The sequence below is a fragment of the Somniosus microcephalus genome, chromosome 22 (genome assembly GCF_052327205.1).
Source record: "Somniosus microcephalus isolate GS21.2 chromosome 22, FLI_Smic_1.0, whole genome shotgun sequence".
NCBI classification, from domain to species: Eukaryota; Metazoa; Chordata; class Chondrichthyes; order Squaliformes; family Somniosidae; genus Somniosus; species Somniosus microcephalus.
Genome location: NC_141008.1, coordinates 588051 through 610268, shown reverse-complemented (window position 1 = coordinate 610268; position 22218 = coordinate 588051). Strand labels below are relative to the sequence as shown.

General features: G+C 48.9%; 2 pseudogenes; both read right to left on the bottom strand.

Moving 5' to 3' along the window:
• Positions 1-3151: 3151 nt before the first annotated feature.
• Positions 3152-4239, bottom strand: LOC147101967 (uncharacterized; annotated as a pseudogene).
• A 22-nt stretch (positions 4240-4261) lies between these two features.
• The window catches only part of LOC147101966 (uncharacterized), a 34342-nt pseudogene continuing 16385 nt past the window's right edge, over positions 4262-22218 (bottom strand).

Below are 22218 nucleotides of genomic sequence, written 5' to 3'. Positions count from 1 at the left end.
ATATCAGTGTGTTACAGAGGGGTGCAGTGTATATCAATGTGTTAAATGGAGTGGTGTGGGATATATTAGAGTGTTAAAGTGAGTGGTGTGGGGTACTTCAGAGTGTTTCAGAGGGTGAGGGGTATGTCAGTTTGTTACAGTAACCGGCGTGTGGTTTATCAGTGTGCTACTGTGAGGGGTGTGGGGTATATCAATGTGTTACAGTGAGGTGTGTGGGGTATATCAGTGTGTTAGAGAGGGTTATGGGGTATATCAGTGTGTTACAGCGAGTGTTGAGTGGTATATCAGAGTGTTACAGTTAGTGGTGTGGGGTATATCAGAGTGTGATGGTGAGTTGTGTGGGGTATATCAGTTTGTTACAGAAGGGTGTGGGTATATTAGTGTGTTACAGTGAGATGTGCGGGGTATATCAGTGTGTTACAGTGAGGGGTGTGGGGTTTATCCGAGTGTTACAGTGAGATTTGTGTGGTATATCAGTGTGCTATAGAGTGGTATCGGGTATATCAGAGTGTTAGAGTGAGGGGCGTGGGGAATATCAGCTTTAAAGTGAGGGGTGTTGGATATATATACTCTACAGTGAGGTGTGTGGGGTATATCAGAGTCCTACAGAATGGTGTCGGGTATATTCAAGCATTACAGTGAGGGTTTGGCATATATCACAGTGTTACAATGAGTTTTGTGGGGTATATCAGAGTGCTACAGAGTGGTGTCGGGTATATTAGATTATTACAGTGAGGGGTGGGGAATATATCAGAATTTTAGAGTGAGAAGTCTGGGGTATAGCAATGTATTATATTGGAGGTTTGGACGATGTCAGATTACGTTACAGTGAGGGGTGTGGGGTATATCGGCGAGTTACAGAGAGGTTTGCGGTATATCAGGGTGTTACAGAGTGGTGTGGGCTATATCATAAATTTACAATGAAGGGTGTGGGTATATCAGAGTGTTACAGTGAGGTGTGTGGGTATGTTAGATTGTTACAGTGAAGGGTGTGTGGGGTACCATTGTGATACAGTGAGGTACGTAGTGTATATTAGAATGTATCAGTGAGCGGTGTGGGTTATATCAGTGTGTTACAGTGAGTGGTGTGGGGTATATTAGTGTCTTACAGTGAAGAATGTGGGCTATGTCAGATTGTTACATTGAGGGCTGTGGAATATATCAGACTGTAACAGTGAGGGGTGTGGGGATATCAGAGTGTGTTTCAGTGAGTGGTGGTGGATATGGCAGAGTCTTACGGGGGTGTGGAATATATAAGCGTGTTACATTTAGTGGGTTGAAGTATATCAGAGTGTTACAGTGATTATTGTGGGCAATACAAGTGTGTTATAGTGAGGGGTATGGAGGATCAAATGTGTTACAGTGAGAGGTGTGGGTTACACCAGAGAGCGTTCCAGTGAGTAGTGTGGGCTATAGCAGTGTGTTACGGGGTTGTGGGGTACATCAGATTGTTACATTGAGGTGCTTGTGCTATATAAGTGTGGTACAGTGAGGGACATGTGGGATGTCAGAGTGTTAGCGTGTTGGGTGTATTGTGTACCAGGTTGTTACAGCGAGTGTTGTGGATTATTTCAGGATGTTACAGTGAGGGACGTGGGGTAAATCAGAGTGTTACTGTCAGGATTCTGGGGTATATCAGAGTGTTACACTGAGGGATGTGAGGAATACCAGTGTTTTGCAATGTGTGATGTGCGGCATTTCAGATTGTTATAGTGAGGGTTGTGGGGTATATCAGAGTGTTACAGTGATTGGTGTGTGGTATATCAGAGTGTTACAGTGAGGAGTGTGGGTCCTACCAACTTGTAACAGTGAGGGTGTGGCATATATCAGATTGTGTTACAGTGAGGGCGTGAAATATATCAAACTGTTACATTGAATGGGGTGGGGCATATACGAGTGCTTCAGTGAGGGGTGTGAAGTATTCAGACTGTTACAGTGAGCGGTGTGGGTTATCGCAGGGTGTATTAGTGAGGGTGTGGCGCACATCATTGTGTTACAATGAGGTGTGTGGGCTGTATCATAGTATTACAGTGAGATGTGTGGTGTATATCAGTGTGTTACAGTGAGGGGTGTGAGGTAAAGCAGAGTGTTACAATGAAGTGTTTGGGCTACATCATAGTGTTACATTGAGGTGTGTGGGTTATATCATAGTGTTACAGTGAGCGGTGTGGGGTATATGAGAGTGTTACAGTGAAGTGTGTGGCGTAAAATAGAGTGTTACATAAGCACATAAGAAATAGGAGCAGGAGTAGGCCAATCGGCCCATCGAGCCCGCTCCACCATTCAATAAGATCATGGCTGAACTGATCCTAACCTCAAATCTGCTATCACTCTCCATCCCACCCGAACCCATGTGATCTCCCGGGAGAGGTGAATAACCAGATAAAAAACCCAATGGCCAATTTGGGAGACAAAATCTGGGAAATTCCTCTCCGACACATGTAGGCGATCGGAACTCTTCCAGGAGATCACTCTGTCCCTATATTTTCTGCAGTACTTACCTTCTGTAAAGGCGATCTCCACCCCAGCCAGGAACAGGAACAAAAACCATCTCCTGAAATCTAACACAGAATTAGAACACAAGAAGTAGGAGCAGAACCAGACTACACGGCCCCTGGGCCCGCTCCACTACCCACAGGGCCATGATCATTCCGAACCTAGACTCATGTCCAATTTTCTGACCGCTCCCCGTAACCCTTAATTCCCTTTACTTCTAGGAAACTATCTATTTCTGTTTTAAATTTATTTAATGGTGTAGCTACCACAGCTTTCTGGGGCAGCAAATTCCACAAACCTACCACTCTCTGAGTGAAGAAGTTTCTCCTCATCTCAGTTTTGAAAGAGCAGCCCCTTATTCTAAGATTATTCCCGCTAGTTCTAGTTTCACCCATCATTGGTAAAATCCTCACCGCATCCACCCGATCAAGCCCCTTCACAATCTTATATGTTTCAATAAGATCACCTCTCATTCTTCTGAACTTGAATGTCCTTGACTGCTGAAGTGTTCCCCGATGGGAGGGAACACTCCTGCCTGGCGATTGTTGTGCAGTGTCCATTCATCTGCTGTCGCAGTGTCTGCATGGTTTCGCTGATGTACCATGCTCCGGGGTTTTCTCTCCTGCAACATATGAGGTAGACAACTTTGGCCGAGTCACATGAGTGTGTACCATGTAACTGGTGGGTGGTGTCCTCACGTGTGATGATGGTATCTGTGTTGATGATCAGGCATGTATTGCAGAGGATGCCGTGGCAGGTTTGTGTGGTGTCCTGGTCGCTGTTCTCCTGAAAGCTGGGTAATTTGCCATGAACGATGGTCTGTTTGAGGTTAGGCGGCTGTTTGAAGGCGAGTAGTGGAGTCGTGGGGATGGCCTTAGTGAGGTGTTCGTCCTCATCGATGACATGTTGAAGGCTGCAAAGTGCATGGCGTAGTTTCTGCGCTCCGAAGAAGTACTGGACAACGAAGGGTACTCTGTTGGTTGTGTCCCGTGTTTGTTTTCTGAGGAGGTCTATGCGATCATTCGTGGTGGCCCGTCGGAACACATTCGAATCAATCCCTCCCGGGGTCAGAGTGTATAGCTAATCTCACATGAGTCGAGCATCATATCCCGTTCTTACGAGGGCATCTTTCAGCGTCTGTAGGTGTCCATCGGGTTCGTCCTCGTCTGAGCAGATCCTGTGTATTCGCAGGGCTTGTCCGTAGGGGATGGCTTCTTTAACGTGGTTAGGGTGGAAGCTGGAGAAGTGGTGCATCGTGAGGTTATCCCTGGGCTTGCGGTAGTGTGAAGTGCTGAGATGTCCGTCTTTGATGGAGATTCGTGTGTCCAAGAATGAAAGCGATTCTGAGGAGTTGTCCATGGTGAGTTTGATGGTGGGATGGAACTTGATGATGTTATCATGTAGTCTTTTCAGTGATTCTTCGCCTTGTGTCCATAGGAAGAAAATGTCGTCGATGTAACTGGTGTATGGCATAGGTTGGAGGTCCCGTGCAGTGATGAATTCTTGCTCCAACTTGTGCATGAAGATGTTGGCGTATTGGGGTGCGAATTTGGTCCCCATGGCTGTTCCGTGTGTTTGGGTAAAGAACTGGTTGTCGAAGGTGAAGACATTGTGGTCAAGGATGAAGTGGGTGAGTTGCAGAATGGCGTCTGGAAACTAGCTGTTGCTGGTGTTGAGCACTGAGGCTGTCGCAGCGATGCCGTCATCGTGGGGGATACTGGTGTAGAGTGCCGAGACGTCCATTGTGGCGAGGAGTATTCCTGGTTCAACTGGTTCGTGGGTGCTGTGTTTTTGTAAGAATTCTGTAGTTTCACGACAGCAGCTGGGTTTTCCCTGTACGATGGGTTTCAGGATGCCCTCGAGGTATCCAGAAAGGTTATCACACAGGGTTCCGTTGCCTGATACGATAGGACGTCTGGGTGTGTTGGCTTTGTGCATCTTTGGGAGGCAGTAGAAGTCTCCCACACAGGGAGTACGTGCGATGAGAGCGCATAGGATGCTTTGAAGGTCTGGATCAAAGGTCTTGGTCAGTCTGTTGAGTTGGTGGGTGTGTTCTCTGGTCGGATCTGAGGGTAACTGTCTGTAGTGTTCCTGGTTGTACAGTTGTCGGTATGCTTCTTTGCAATAGTCCGTTCAGTTGTGTATGACGATGGCTCCTCCTTTGTCTTCTGGTTTGATGACGCTGTTGTGCTTGGTCTTGGGAGCGTGGATGGAGTTGCGTTGTGCTCGGGTGACACTCTGGGCTGTCTTGTGAGTGTGGCTGATGAATCTGGCGTTGCTGCATCTCCTGACAGCTTGAGCATAAATGTCAAGCTTAGGGCAGCGACCCTCAGGAGGGGTCCAATTTGACCCTTTTTTCTGTGGTTGCTGCACTGCGGATCCCTCTGTCTCCTCTTCTGGATCATTGAGTGTCTCATTGGTTTCGCTGCTGACATCTTGGGATTTGTGGAAGAATTCCCGTAGCCTCATTCTCCTGATGAATTCCTCTGTGTCTGCCGTGCGACCTATGGGGTCCATTTTGGTGGTGGGGCAGACATTGAGCCCTCGACTAAGGACTTCGATTTCGTCTGGTTGAAGGGTGTGGTCAGACAAGTTGACGATGGACTTCCCTGCGGTTTCAACCGTGCTACCGGGGGAGGCTTGGTTGCTGCTGTGTAAGCATTCTCCAAGGCGGCCTTCGAGACACACGACACGCAAAATTGTCGAGCCTAAACTGATAGCCAGATTCCGAACTCATGAGGACGGCCTCAATCAGGATCTTGGCTTCATGCCACGCGACATGTAACCCCACCTGACGTAGAGTCATCCAGACTCGGTTCGTCGTTGGCATGTTCTCTCTACACAGATTGGCAGGACCTGCTGTGATTTCCTGCAAAAAAATAGTTTTTTGTTTGTTTTTTGTTTTTCATACAGACGCCAGCATCTTCAATATTTGACCCCTTGTGACCACACCTCCTTATTCCTTGATGTAATGTTTTCCTGACTGATCTGTTTTGGCACCATTCACACTTGTGATTGCTGTAATCATCTCTCTGCCTAGGTGTGATAAAGGGCATTTAGAAAGTTTACCTGTAATCATCTGGCAGTACTCTCTGACTATATATGCTGTGCTTATATGCAACTCTTCACTTCACCTGATGAAGGAGCAGCACTCCAAATCTTCTGATTTCAAATAAAGCTGTTGGACTATAACCTGGTGTTGTGTGACTTCCTACATTTGTCCAGCCCAGTCCAACACCGGCATCTCCACATCATAGAAAATGATGGTCAGAGCCTCTGCTATTTCCTCTTTTGCTGCTCTTAATAGCCTGGGCTACATCTAGTCAGGGTCGAGGGATTTATTCGCTTTCAAAGATGCTAAGTCCTTTAATACTTGCTCTCTCAGTCTGCTTCTGTCTAGCACAGTCTATCAGTTTCAATCTGACGATCTGTTTCACGAGTCTGTCTCTGTCTGTCTCTATGTTACAGTCTGTCTGTTTCTATGTATTTCTCTGTCTACCTGCCTCTGTCTGTCTCACACACATGCACACACACACGCACACCAACACGCAGAAATACAGAAACATTCGGAGAGTGAGACAGACTAAGCCAGACAGACAGAGGCAGGCAGAGGAAGACATTTAAAGAGACAGACTGCGCCAGAGAGACACACACAGAAACGCATGCAGAAAGTGACTGGCAAAGAGAAATAGACAGACTGTGCCAGACAGAGACATACAGAGACAGACAGAAGAGACAGACAGTGGAAGACTGTAGAAGTGAATTACTGAGACAGATGGAGGCTGATGCAGAATGTGACAGACAATCTGACAGAGGTAGATAAACAGATGTAGGCAGAGAGACATAATAAGCCGGAACACAGGCAGTGATACAGACAGACAGATGCAGAGATATACATAAACACAGAGAGGCAGAGAGGCCAAGACAGTGACACAGACAGAGAGACAGACAGAGAAACAAACAAAGACAGACAGCGAGAGACGGAGAAATACAGAGACAGATGGATTGGCACAGACAGACAGACTGACAGAGAAACAGACAAAGACAGACAGAGTCAGGCAGACAGAGACAGCGAGAAAGAGTTAGACAAACAGGCAGAGAGATAGAGACAGACAGAGACAAACTCAGACTGACAGAGCCAGACAGAGGTAGACTCTTCTCTTCTTAGGCAGTCCCTCGGAACCGAGGATGACTTGCTTCTACACTGAAGATTAGTTTTCAGGTGACTGATGAGTCCAATGTGGGACATACAGTCACTATCACAGGTGGGACAGACGGTGCGTGGGGTGCTTGCGTTGAAGGGGCGAGTGGGTGGGGTGCTTGGGTTGACGGGGTTGGTGGGTGGGGTGCTTGAGTCCACGGGGCCGGTGGGTGAGGCAGACGGTGGTTGAAGGGGCAGTTGGGTGGTGTGCTTGGTTAACGTGCACTCCTTGCGCTGCCTGCACTTGGCTTCCACTTGCTCCCGGCAAAGAGTCTCATAGTATTCGGCGCCATCCCGGATGCGTCTCCTCCTTTTTGTGTAGTCTTGGTCCAGGGTTTCACAGGTGTCGGTGGGGAAGTTACACTTTTCAAGGCGGCTTTGTGGGTGTCCTTGAAGCGTTTCCTCTGCCCACCTGGGTCACTCTTGCCGTGTCGGAGCTCCCAGTAGAGCACTTGTTTAGAGACTCTCGTATCGGGCATGCGGACAATGTGACCCGTCCATCAGAGCTGATCGAGAGTGGACAAAGCTTCGATGCTGGGGATGTTGGCCTGAGCAAGAACACTGATGTTGGTGCGCCTATCCTGCCAATGGCATTGCAGGATCTTGCGCAGGCAGCGTTGCTGGTACATCTCCAATTCTTTGAGGTGCCTCTGTACATGGCCCATATCTCTGAGGCATATGGCAGGACTCATATCACTGCTGCCCTGTAGAACATGAGCGTAATGCTTTGTTTGAGTTCCTGGACTTAAAACAGTCTCTTCCTCAGGTGACCAAAAGCTGCACGATGTGGCGGGGCCAGGTTGGTAGAGGATCTTTGTCTTATGGATGTTTACTGTAAGGCCCATGCTCTCGTACGCTTCAGTGAAGGTGTTGATGATGGTTTGGAGTTCGACTTCTGAGTGATCACAGACGCAAGCATCGTCTGCATACTTTAATTCGAAGACAGAGGAAGGGACGACCTTGGACCTGGACTGGAAGCAACGGAGGTTGACGAGTTCCCCATTTGTTCTATAAATCAGCTGCACTCCAGCGTGGAGCTTATGGAGGGTGAGATGCAGCATTGCAGCAAGGAAGATCGAGAAGAGCGTTGGTGCGATGGCACAGCCTTGCTTGACCCTGGTCCGTACATGAATCGGGTCTACGTTGTGACCGTTGATCAGGATTCCGGCTTGGCTGTCGTCGTGAAGCAGATGGAGGATGGTGACAAACTTTTCAGGGCAGCCGATCTGTGGAGGGTTAGGACCATGCGCCTCCTGTCCTAGTATTATCCCTACATTTACACTAGATGTGACGGTGCTCCTGCTGTCCCAGTGTTACTTCTAAACTGACAGTAGATGTGACCGTGTTCCTCCTGTCACAGTGTTACACATAGAAACATGGAAACACTGAAGATAGGAGCAGGCTTACACCATTTAGCCCTTCAAGCCTGCTCCACCATTTAATGAGATCATGGCTGATCATACAGATTAAGTACACTGTCCCTGCTTTCTCCCCATATCTTTTGATCCCATTAGCCTTAAGAACTATATCTAACTCCTCCTTGAATATAATTAAAGGTTTGGCCTCAACTGCCTTCTGTGGTAGAGAATTCCACAGGTTTACCACTCTCTGTGTGAAGAAATTCTTCCTCAGCTCAGTCGTAAATTGCTTACCCCTCATCCTTAGATTGAGACCCCTGGTTCTAAACATAACCGCCATCGGGAACATCTTTCTTGCATATAGTCTGTCTAGACTATTTATAATTTTATAAGTTTCAATGAGATCCCTTCTCATTCTTCTAAACTCTCGCAAGTATAAGGCTTATCGACTCAATCTCTATTCATATGTCATCCCTGCTCTCTCAGGTATCAGTCTACTGAATCTTCGCTGCACTCCCTCCATGGCAAGAACATACTTCCTCAGATAAGGCGACCACAACTGCACACAATACTGAACGTCTGGTATCACCGATGCCCTGTACAACTGCAGTAAGATATCCCTGCACCTGTACTTGAATTCTCTCGCTATGAAGGCCAACATACCGTTTGCATTCTTAAAGGACTGCGGTAACCTGCTTGCTTACCTTCAGCGACTGGTGCACAAGGACACCCAGGCTCGTTGCGCCTCTCCTTTTCTCAATTTAATGCCATTCAGATAATAATCTGCCTTCCTGGTTTTGGCACCAAAGTTGATAACCTCACATTTATCCAAGTTGTATTGCATTTGCCATTCTTCTGCACAATCACCCAACCTGTCCAAATCATCCTGGAGTTTCTCAGGATCCTCCTCACAGCACACACACCCACCCAGCTGTATGTCGCCTGCAAACTTGGAGATATTACATCTACTTCCCTCGTATAAATCATGAATATATATTGTGAATAACTGGGTTCCTAGGACCAAACCCTGTAGTACCCCACTATTCACGGCCTGCCACACAGAACAAGACCCGTTTTTTCCCACTCTTTGCTTCCTGTCTTCCTACCAGTTCTCTACCCATGTCAGTACGTTACTCCCAATCCCATGTGCTTTAAATTTGCATGATAATCTCTTAAGCAGAACCTTGTCGAAAGCCTTCTGAAATTCCAAATACACCACATCCACTGGTTCTCCATGATCAATTCTACAAGTTACATCCTGAAAAATTTCCAGTAGATTAATCAAGCACGATTTATCTTTTGTAAATCTATGTTGACTTTGTCCAATCCTGTCACTGTTTTCCAACTGCTCTGCTATTGCATCTTTTATAATTGACTCCAACATTTTCCCCACTACCGATATCAGCCTTACCGGTCTATATTTCCTCATTTTCTCTCTACCTGCTTTTTTAAATAGTGGGGTGATATTAGCTACCCTCCAATCCATGGTTACTGTTCCAGGGTATATCGAATTTTGGAAGATGACCTGCAATGCATCTTCTATTTCTAGGGTCACTTCCTTAAGTACCCCGGGACGTGGATTATCAGTCCCTGGGATTTATCGGCCTTCAATCCCGTCAATTTCTCAAACACCATTTCCCTACAAATACTGATTTCGACCAGTTCCTCCCTTTCATCAGACCCTATGTTCCGTGACCTATCTGGGAGGTTATTTGAGTCCTCCTTTGTGAAGACAGAACCAAAATATGTATTTAATTGGTCTTCCGTTTCTTTGTTCCACATTATATGTTGCCCTGATTCTGACTGCAAGGGAGCTACGCTTGATTTCACTAATCTTTTTCTGTTAACATGTCTATAGAAGGTTATAAAGTCCGTTTTTTATGTTCCTTGCAATCTTATTCTCATAGTGTGGTGGAGCCACTAAGAGACTCAGAACATTTGAGAATAATCTCTTTAACTGCATTGAAGTGCAGCCACGTACTGCACCTTTAAACTGTTTGTTAACTATACTGTATATACCTTGCTGTACTCTGGTGATGACGTCATGACGCCGATCACGTGACCGCCAACGTCGCGAAGAACGCGATGACGTCATGACGTCGGTTTCCAGAACCTTCCAGCAATCTTCGAGTGCCTCGCAGCCTGAACAGACCTGTATACAACTTCTCCTGTAGTTTACTAGTTAACTTAATTGTTATTAAACTTTGTTGGCCCAGAAATTCCAGGCCAGAAGCGTGAGTACGGCTGGCATACTCACGCTTCTGGGCTTTGGAAATGCCGGCGTTCAGCATGAAGAGCGCATGCGGGGAACGCCGACATTTCCAGACCTCGAGTGCGTGCGACTGCACAGGCAGCGCTTGCGCACTGAAATTGCTGGATTTCATTCAGGAAATCCGTGAGGGGAAGTCCCTTGAACTTACACTTGAAAAAAGCAAGTGTAAAGTTGCTCAATGGCTGGGGAAAGAGATATATTTTATGGAGGAGCTTATGAAATGCAATTTTTAGGTTTGGGAAAGGGAGGTAAGTTATTTTTAGAAATTTTAAGTGAGTTTTAAACTTTAATTTTTTTTTTTTTAAACGGGTTTTCAGAACGGCAGGTAGAAGGAGCAATTGTGGCTGTGTGAATGGAATGTGAGAATGAGTTATGTATGTATGTCCACATATATTCCTTTACGTATATGTATGTATGTTTTATATTCCTTTACTAATGTGTATTAATGTATATTTTTAATTATGATTTTCCAATAAGTTACTTTCTCTGAAAGTCATAATTAAATAATACATTCATACACATAAGTAAAGTATATATACATAACACGCAAAGGAATATATACAGACATACATACGTTCAGAAGCTCCACGATAATAAATATCTTCCTCCGCAGCCTCTGGAGCAAATGTACCCATGTTTTTTTCATGTGTAAGTTGTAATGACTGGACCTCACTGAAAGCATTAATGATAGCGGCAAATTATACTGCGCACGCGCTGCCTGTGCAGTCGCACGCGTTCTGATTCTGAACCCCTAAGTTCAGAGGACAGGAAATGCCGGTTTTCCCCACATGCACTGTGCATGCTGAAGACCGGCATTTCATCCGGCCAGATCCGTAAGTACCCAGACTGTGCTTGCGCATTTGGAAGGGAATTACTGGGCCAACATTTTACATGTCAATATGGGCCAGAAATTCCAGAACGGGGCTTGCAGCGCGTGCAAGCCCCGTATTTGCACTTACCCCGCGCTCGTGCCGATCAGCTTCTGGGACGCCTGAACTTACAGAATTAGAAAGCACATTCCCGGGCAGCGTATGACGTCACGCCGCCCAGGAGTGCAGCCAGCGCGAAGCCAGGAGCGTGCAGTGTAAGTGAGACACGCCCCTTGAGATCTCAGTTTCACTGGACATGCCCCCAATGTTTCTGTCAAGCTGCTAAGCATTTTTACATGCAAAGCAGCAGTTTAAATAGGTTTTTGGAAGTTTTTTTAAGATTTTGGTAACTTTTACAAACTTTTTGAAATGCTTACATTATATCGAGTAATCTGAAGTAGTTTTAAAGAGAATTAAAGCAATTGAAATACTTTCAAAAGCCCTAAAATAATTTTTAAAAATCCATTTATTTATTTAGCAATGTCGTCGTCATACGTGTCTTCACACTGTTCCTTTTGGGGAACTGTATGAAGTGTTGGAAGGACTTATGGCCGTGATTAACGCTCATTCCGTGACCGTAACCATCTTTGAACCAGCCATTAGGGCGGTTAGTCCTATAGCGGGAGGGTTTTACGGGCTCCCACAAGCTATACAAGGAGGGGGGTCCACCCATACCCACAGACTCCACTCCACTTGCCGGGACTGTCTGGAGCGGGGTTCAAAACCCTACTCCTTCTGGCCCAGCGGCGGGGATGCTTACTGCAATGCAAAAGGCCCACTCCGCACAAAAGGTGACAACCATATGTTTCCTGTGCCTTTTCCCTCCCCGTGACTGGAGCCATATGCTGCCATTTTAAGTTGCTAATCGGCTTGGGCCTTTGTCATAGCGGTAGGATCCCCGCCGCTGGACCAGATCAGGGTAGGCTTTCGAACCCCGCTCCAGACAGTCCCGGCAAGTGGAGTCGGAGCTCCGGCTCTAAATTCTGGGTTGACATCCAGTGGGATATTTGCGTCCGTGGGTGTGGGTGACCCCCCCTCCTTGTATAGCTTGTGGGAGCCTGTAAAACCCTCCCGCCATATGACTAACCGGAATGAGCGTTAATCACGGCCATAAATCCTTCCAACACTTCATACAGTTCCCCAAAGGGAACAGTGTGAAGACACGTATGACGACGACATTGCTAAATAAATAAATGGAATTTAAAAAATTCTTTTAGGGCTTTTAAAAGTCTTTAAATTGCTTTAATTCTCTTTAAAACTACTTCAGAGTACTCACGCGCTGCAAGCCCCGTTCTGCAATTTCTGGCCCGTTTTGCTTTACTGAGTCGAACTGCAATTATTCAGATAGGAACTACCATTCCTTCATTGGTGACACCCATCTCGTCGAACAACATTCGTTGAGACTCAGGAATGAACACGAAAGCCGTCGCCCTCAAACTTCCACAGTTCTAGGAACAACAGCCATCAGCATGGTTCTTCCAGGCAGAAGCCCAGTTCTCACTCTGAGAGATTACAGCGGATTCGACACGTTATTTTCACGTGGTCTACACTCTCGACAGCACCACGGCCTCGCGTGTCGTCAGCCTCCTGGGCAATCCACCAGAATGGGGCAAGTATGAGGCTCTTAAAACTCATTTGCTACAGGTGTTTGGTCTCAATAAGTCGGAGCGCACACGCAGGCTTATTGCTATGCCCGGCCTCGGGGACTCATAACCTTCCAAACTGATGAGCCAGATGCTCCCTCTTTTGGGTTCAGAGCCCCATTGTTTTTTGTTATGTGAACTTTTCCTTAACCAGCTACCAGAACCGGTTCAGACGGCCCTGGTCAATTCTCCGATTACAGACTGTGTAGAACTTGCGGCTGAGGCAGACAAGTTTTTTACTGTTGTGCAGCAGTATTGTGCAGCCACGAGGCGCCCTTCCCCCATGCAGGCGTGATGCGCCATCAATTACTCAAAAGACTGAGGTTGAGCGAGTAACAATCAGGCTTTTTTAACTAAAGAATGAAGGTCTTGTCTCGAGTGGTCGACCCGTCCACAATACTAAGGTACTGGGAGGTAGTCACTTATATACCTGGAATAGTGGGAGGAGTCAGCCGAGGCATGTCCAGACCTGTACCTAGTGGAATACACATACAGACACAGACAGGTTATAACAGTGGTTTACCACATTCACCCCTTGTTTAAAAATGAGTCCGGCGGGGTGAAGTGTATTTAAAAGTTTGTGTATTGGAGTCTCTCCGGAGGTCTTGTCTGACGCTGTGATCGACGTGGCGACGGCAGGGGTGGTGGAGCTTCCGGTGTCGCATCCCGTGTCGGCTGGGGCCCTGGAGTGTAGTCCTCGTGGGTGAAGGTCCAAGGCGAGCCGGCTGCTGGGGTTGGATATCGGGTCGTGGGGGGGGGATGGTAATGGGTAGTGGGTTACAGCGGTCCCCGAGGGTGCGAGGTCTCATATGGAGACTGTGTCCTCCCGCCCGTCCGGGTACGCAATGTAAGCGTACTGGGGGTTGGCGTGGAGGAGGTCGACCCTCTCGACCAGGGGGTCCGTTTTATTGGCTCTCACGTGTCTTCTCAGTAGTACCGGCCCTGGGGCCGTCAGCCATGGCGGTAACGATGTCCCCGATGTGGACTTCCTTGGGAAGACAAACATTTTCTCGTGAGGGGTGGCATTGGTGGCAGTGCAGAGCAGTGACCGGGAGGTCGGAAGGCCCCTAGACTTTAAGGCTAGTAGGGCGGCCTTCCAAACTGTTGCATTCTCTCTTTCCACCTGTCCGTTCCCCCGGAGGTTGTAACTGGTTGTCCTGCTTGTGGCTATACCCCTAGCGAGGAGGTACTGGCTGAGTTCGTCGCTCACAAACGATGAGCCCCGGTCGCTATGGATATAGCTGGGGAAACCGAACAGGGTGAAGAGGCTGTTCAGAGATTTAATGACCGTGGCACTGGTCATGTCCGGGCTTTCTTCCAAAACACCGCACCACCGACCATATCTATACCCTTCACACCCTCATTGGAAAACATATACATCAAACAAAAAATGGGAAAATATTCGCCTGTTTCATCGACTTCAAGAAAGCCTTTGACTCTATATGGCACGAAGGGCTCTATTATTAACTTCTTCAATGTGGAATAGGGGGAAAGGTCTACGACCTTATTAAATCAATGTATCTTAAAAATAAATGCGGGGTCAAAATTGGAGACAAACGCACCGACTTCTTCACCCAGAGAAGAGGCGTCTGGCAGGGCTGCAATTTGAGCCCGACCCTGTTCAACATATACATAAATGAATTAGCAGACATGCTGGATCAAAGCGAGTCACCAGGTCTCCGTCTCCTGGATGGAGAAGTGAAATCCCTGTTCTATGCGGACGACCTGGTTCTGCTGTCTCCCACTGAACAGGGATTACAGCAACAACTAGACCCACTCGACAAATACTGCCAAAATTGGGCTCTAACAGTAAATCTAAAGAAAACAAACATCATGATTTTTCAAAAAAGGCCCAGATGTCAGGAAAACAAATACCAATTCACTCTCAGTGATACCACTATAGAACACACTATGAGCTACACCTACCTGGGTCTAACTATTACAGCGTCAGGGAGCTTCAACATAGCAGTGAATGCACTAAAAGAAAAAGCCCGAAGAGCCCTATATGCAATAAAAAGAAAATTCTACAACATCCAAATCCCAATCAAAATCTGGCTCAAAATATTTGACAGCATCATCCTGCCCATTGCACTGTACAGTAGCGAAGTATGGGGTCCACTAAATCACCAAAGCTACACTAAATGGGAAAAACACACAATAGAAGCCCTACATGCAGAATTCTGCCGAAGCATCCTTCGCATCCAAAGGAAAACGCCAACAAATGCATGCAGAGCCGAACTAGGCAGATACCCACTGGTAATAAACATCCAACAACGAGCACTAAACTTCCTAATTCACCTCAAATCTAGCTCCCCAGACACCCTTCATTTCAAAGCCTTTCAGACCCAAGAGCTAAACCCAGAAAAGAGTTACCTGAGTCAGCTACTACTGAAGCTAAGTACTCAGCCGGACCCTGACCAGCCTCAGACCAACACAGCCGTCCAAACACCAATCCGAGTAAACCAAATCATTAAAAAATGCAAAGAAACCTACCTGGAACAGTGGAACAAAGTAACCGAAAGCCAAAGCAGATTAGAATGTTACCGGGCCCTAAAAAGAGAATATAAACTGGCAGACTACCTCTCGACCCTCAGAGACACAAAACAGAGACAGACCCTCACCAGGTACAGACTAAGCGACCACCAACTAGAAATTGAAAAAGGCAGATACAAAAAATCCTGGCAGCCTAGAGAGAATAGAATTTGCGATCAATGTCTGTCAGGCGAGGTTGAAACTGAAATGCATTTCCTCCTAAAATGCGAAAAATTCACCACACCAAGAAACATATTACTCAACACGTTAAGCCAAACAACCCCAGAATTCAAGGAATTGGATGACGTGTCAAAACTAAGATTAGTCCTGGGAGAAGGAGACAGACCATACCTGGGGGCGAAATATGTAACAACATGTCACAACCTGAGAACTGTTTAAAGTTAAGAATGTTTAAAACTAATATTGAAAGTACCAAATGTAATACAAAGACTGTATAAAATTAATATTGTTCATAAGTAATATTGTATGTAACCAACAAATGTCAAAAGAATATTTAGAAAACTGTAACTTTTTACTATGTTAGCTTTGGCAATATGGTTCTCTGTAAACTTTCATGCCAATAAAGCATTTAAATTGGAATTGGAATTGGAATTGGATAGCGAACGGGAACCGGGAGTACTCGTCAATGATGTTGAGGAAGTACACATTGCGGTCGGAGGAGGGGAGAGGCCCTTTGAAATCGACGCTCAGGCGTTCGAAAGGGCGAGTGGCTTTTATCAGGTGGGCTCTGTCTGGTCTATAAAAGTGCGGTTTGCACTCAGCGCAGACTTGGCAGTTCTTGGTCATGGTCCTGACATCCTCGATGGGGTAAGGCAGGTTGCGGGCCTTGATGAAGTGGAAGAACCTGGTGACACCCGGGTGGCAGACGTCATTGTGGAGGGTCCTCAGCCTATCGATCTCCACGCTGGCGCAGGTGCCACGTGATAGGGCATCTGGGGGTTCATTGAGCTTCCCAGGCTGGTATAAGATCTCGTAATTGTAGGTGGAAAGTTCGATTCTCCACCTCAAGATCTTATCATTTTTGATTTTGCCCATCTGCTTGTTGTTAAACATAAAAGCAACTGAACGCTGGTCAGTGAGCAGGGTAAATCGTTTTCCGGCCAGGTAGTGCCTCCAATGATGCACAGCCTCCACGAAAGCTTGGGCCTCCTTCTCAACCGCGGAGTGTCTGGTCTCCGGGCCCTGGAGGGTTCGTGAGAAGAATGCCACAGGTCTCCCCGCCTGATTAAGGGTGGCGGCCAGAGCGAAGTCGGATGCATTGCTTTCCACCTGGAAGGGGATGGATTCGTCCACTGCGTGCATGGTGGCTTTGGCAATGTCTTCCTTGATACGGTGGAAGGCTAAGCGGGCCTCTGCCGTCAAGGGAAAAGAGGTGGACTTGATCAGCGGACGGGCTTTGTCTGCATAGTAGGTGACCCACTGAGGGTAGTAGGAAAAAAACCCTAGGCACCGCTTCAGAGCTTTTAGGCAGTGGGGCAGTGGGAGTTCCATAAGGGGACGCATCCGGTCCGGGTCGGGACCGATGACCCCGTGTTCCACAACACAGCCAAGGATGGCGAGGCGGTCTGTGCGGAATATGTACTTCTCCTTGTTATATGTCAGCTTCAGGAGTTGGGCGGTGCAGAGGAATTTCTCGAGGTTTACGTCATGGTCCTGCAAGCCATGGCCGCAGATGGTCACATTATCTAGGTAAGGGAAAGGGGCCTGCAGCTCGTTTTGATCGACCATCCGGTCCATCTCCCTTTGGAAGATGGAGACCCCGTTAGTAACGCCGAAGGGAACCCTAAGCAAGTGATAGAGGCGGCCGTTTGCCTCAAAAGCAGTATTCTGGCGGTCTTCAGGGCTGATGGGGAGCTGGTGGTACGCTCATTTCAGGTCAATGGTCAAAAAGACGCGGTATTGCGCGATCTGGTTGACCATGTCAGCTATGCGGGGGAGTGGGTAGGCGTCCAGCAGGGTGTAGCGGTTTATTGTTTGGTTGTAGTCGATGACCAGGCGTTGTTTCTCGCCGGTCTTAACGACTACAACCTGGGCTCGCCAGGGGCTGGAGCTGCCCTCAATAATCCCCTCCTTCAGGAGCCGTTCCACTTCGGTTTTGATGAAAACCCTTCCCCGGCACTGTATCGCCTGCTCTTTGTGGCGATGGGCTTACAGTCGGGGGTGAGGTTAGCAAACAGTGGGGGGGGTGGGACTCTGAGTGTGGAGAGGTTGCATCTGGTGCGCGGCGGGCAATTTGGAGGCTGCTGGCTGCGGACTGTGAGTGGGGGGAGGGGGCCACCGTACGCCTTCGTAACGCTTTTGAGGTGGCACTGGAAATCCAACCCCAGTAGGACGGCAGCGCAGAGGTCGGGCAGGACAAGGAATTTAAAATTATTGAACACAGTCCTGTCTACTACTGGTGTCACCACACAGTATCCGCCGATGTCCGCTGACTGGGACTCGGAGGCCATAGAAATTCGCTGGTGCGCAGGCAGGACTGTGAGAGAGCAACGCCGCACCGTGTCGGGGTGGATGAAGCTCTCTGTGCTCCCGGAGTCAAAAAGGCAGTTTATTGCATGGCCGTTTACCTTAACGTCCATTTTGGACCACGCTAGCTGGTGTGGTCTCGTTTGGTCCAGCGTCACAGAGGCCAGCGTAGGGGTCGGTGTGTCGCTGCAAGTATCAGATGGGGGGGTTGGCGACCTGCTGCGTCCCGGCTGGTGTCCAAGATGGTGGCGTCCATGATTCCCATGTGGCTGGAGTCGTCCAAGATGGCTGCTGCTGCGGTGGTTCGCACATGGCTGGGGAGGCCCAAGATGGCGGCCCGCACGGCCCACATGCGGCGCTGTTGGGGGCCCAAGATAGCGGCCCGCACAGCCCACACGCGGCGCTGCTGGCGTTCGGGGTGGCTTTGGCCTTGCAGATGCTGGCGTAGTGTCCCTTTTTCCCGCAGCCCGAGCAGGTCGCATTCTTCGCTGGGCAGCGCGCTCTGGGGTGTTTGGCCTGGCCACAGAAGTAGCATTTCTGTCCTTGGTATACTGTTGTCTGGCCTTGGGACAATGCTGCGGTAGTTGGGCCGTTGTTGGGCTGTGGCTGGGGTGGCATGGTGCTATGGGGCTGTCCTACCATGTCCAAGGTTGTCGTTCCCTGCAGCATCCACGGTGCAGAGGAGTAGGCATCCATGCCCCGGAAGGCTGCATCCAGCATTAGTGCGATGTCGGAGGCTTTGTCGAGGGTGAGGTTACTCTGCTCCAGCAGTCGCTCTCTGGTGTAGTTGGACCTGTGGCCCGCTACGAAGGCATCCCGGATCAGTTCCTCCGTGTACTTAGTGGGCGTTACCGCCTTACACCCACAGGCCCGGCCAAGAACAAACAGTGCTTGGAGGTATTCCTCAGTCGATTCCCCAGGTTGTTGCTTGCGACTCCCCAGAAGGTGCCTAGCGTATACTTCGTTCACAGGGCGCGTGTACTGGGTCTTGAGGAGCTGGAGGGTGGCTGTGTACGAGGTCGCGTCCCGGATGACTGAGTACACTCAATGGTTCACCTTGGAGAACAGGACAGACAGTTTGTCCGCATCCGTTTCGACTGCAGTGGAGGCAGTCAGGAATGTCTCGAAGCACGTGAGCCAGTGAGCAAACTTGGTGGAAGCGTCCTCTTCCCGACTGTCCAGGTCCAGGCATGCTGGTGTGAGGATCTTCTCCATTATAAAAAATTTAGTTAATAAAATTGATGCGCCATCAATTCCTCAAAAGACTGAGGTTGAGCGAGTAACAATCAGGCTTTTATTAACTAAAGAATGAAGGTCTTGTCTCGAGTGGTCGACCTGTCCACAATACTAAGGTACTGGGAGGTAGTCACTTATATACCTGGAATAATGGGAGGAGTCAGCCGAGGCATGTCCAGACCTGTACCTAGTGGAATACACATACAGACACAGACAGGTTATAACAGTGGTTTACCACAAGGAGCAGCCCAGCCCTCCTCCTGCAGGCTGGTGTGCATACCACGCCCGTTTTGGCGCCAAAGCTCGATGCTGCCGCCCGCCCTGCAGTTTTTCGCCAAAAAAAAAACTCGGAAAAACGGACTGGGTCTAAAAAAATCGACCACTTCACCATGGCTGTTGGTTCGGCGGGAAAGCTGCTGTACATCACGGATTCCATGACAGGGTGGCGGTTTTTGCGCGACACTGGATCCCAGTGAAGTATTCTGCCAGCTTCAAGGCTCGATCTGCAATCCGGCAGTTGCGGTCCGTCCCTCGAGGTAGCTAATGTCGCAGATATCCGCACGTTCGGAAAACGGACAGTCAATTTAACCTTCAGTGGTCAGAGATTTGTTTGGGACTTTATTGTGGATAAAGTTTCGCAGGCTATCCTCGGGGGCGATTTTTTCTGCTCCAACGGCTTTCTGGTCGACGTCCAACACTGCCGACTCATAAATGCAGCCACTTTGCACGCACTGCCGTGCCATCGCAGCACCACCATGTCCTGGTCGATTGCCTGTATGCTTGCAGCACAGGACGGGTTTACGCACCTGCTCGGGGAGTTTCCAGAGCTCACCAAGCCTACTTTTTCGGCAGCAGTCACGATGGATGGAGTGGTGCATCACATCACGATGAAGGGACTGCTGGTTTATGCCCGGGCACGTCGGTTGGAACCAGGAAAGCTCGCAGTGGCAAAAGCCGAGTTTCGCACCATGGAATGCCTCGGGATCATCCAACGCTCCAATAACCCTTGGCCACCCCACTGCATATCGTCCCAAACCAGGCGGTGGCTGGCGACCTGGCGGGGATTACCGACGTCTAAATTAAGCCACTACACCGGACAGGTATCCAATACCTCACATGCAGGACATTTGGGCCCATCTGGCTGGCAACTCCGTTTTCTCCAAGGTGGATCACGTCCGTGGTAACCACCAATTCCCGGTACACCCGCAAGATATCCCACAACGGCGGTCATCACACCGTTCAGACTTTTTGACTTCCTCCGAATGCCTTTCGGGTTGAAGAACGCAGCGCAGGCCTTCCAACGGCTCGTGGACTCCCGATTACGAGATTTGCCCTTCTTTTTGTTTACTTGGATGACATTCTCATCGCCAGTAGAGATTCGCAGGAACACCTGCAGCATTTGCGCACACTTTTTGCCCATCTCAGCCAGCACGGCCTCATCATCAAGCCCACCAAATGCCAGTTTGGATTATCCAGCATCGATTTCCTGGGACACAAGATCACTTCGGATGGCGCCATCCCAGTAGCTAGCAAGGTAGAAGCAGTTACAGGATTTCCACGGCCTCACACAGTCAAAACCCTGCAGGAGTTTCTGGCGATGGTAAATTTCTATCTTCGGTTCATCCCCAAGGCAGCCCAGTTGATGCAGCCACTGTATGAAGTGCTCAAAGTGAAGTCGGGAAAGGACGCTATCACATGGATGCCGCCAATGGACCAGGCATTCCTTAACACCAAGGCGGTGTTGGCAGATGCAACCATGCTTGCTCACCTGTTACCGGGCGCGACCATCGCCCTCACTACAGATGCCTCCGATTATGCTATCGGGGCAGTTCAAGAGCAATGGGTCGATGGTGCGTGGCAGCCATTAGCATTTTTCAGCCACCAGCTTCGGTAGAACGAGCAAAAATATAGCACTTTCAAGAGGGAGTTGTTGTCCCTGTTTTTAGCCGTCCGACACTTCCGTTTTCTCCTAGAAGGGCGTCCATTTACTGCATTCGTGGACCACAAGCCACTTACATTCGCAATGGCAAAAACGACAGGGCCGTGGTCAGCCCGCCAGCAGCGCCACCTCACCTTTATATCCGAATTTACGACAGATCTAAGGCACGTGTCCGGCAAAGATAATCTCGTGGCCGAATGTCTCTCTCGTTCTCCAGTCCAGGCAGTTCACCTGGGTATCGATTTCTTTGGGTTGGCAGAAGAGCAGCTGGCAGATCCCGAAGTACAGGCACACCGGATCACGCCTTCCAGTTGGCAGGTGGCCGATGTTAAGTTCCAGGTGGCGGGATCCACACTTTTGTGTGACACATCCATGGGAGTGCCCAGGCCCATCGTGACATTGGAATGGTGTAAGAAAATTTTCCAGGCCATACATGGGTTATCGCACCCAGGGATGCGTGCTTCACAGTGGCTAATGTCCCGTAAATTTGTCTGGAAATGAATTCATTTGGACATCCGGGACTGGACAAACCATTGCGTGGATTGTCAAAAAGCAAAAGTTAATCGCCATCTCAAAGCTCCACTGGCCGAATTTCCGGTGCCAGAACGCCGTTTCGACCAAGTACACGTGGACTTAGTGGGTCCTCTTCCCGTTTCGCGAGGTTTCACACATACCCGGACGGTAGTGGACCGTACCACCAGATGGCCAGAGGCGATCCCATTGAGTGCTACTGCTGCATCAGACGTCTCCAGGGCGTTCGTTCCATCGTGGGTAGCTCGTTTCGGGGTACCATCTGACATCTCCTCTGACAGATGCCCACAATTTACGTCAGAATTGTGTCAGCAGTCGAGCAAGGTTTGGGTGCCAAGCTGCTCTGCACCACCGCATACCATCCGCAAGAGAGTGGCCTGTGCGAGCGGTTCCATCGGTCGCTCAAGGCGTCACTACGGGTCAGCTTGCGTGGTTCCAACTGTGTGGACAGACTCCCCTGGGTTTTACTTGCCCTTCGAACAGCCCCCAAGGATGATCTCCAGGCTTCATCGGCCGAGTTAGTCTACGGCCAGCCGCTTCGGGTACCAGGTGACTTTATCCCTTCACACACGGAATCGTGGTCTGCGGCTCAGCAGCTCCTCCAGCATCAGGCGGTGGCTAAGAATTTCCTGCCTATTCCAACCTCCAATCACA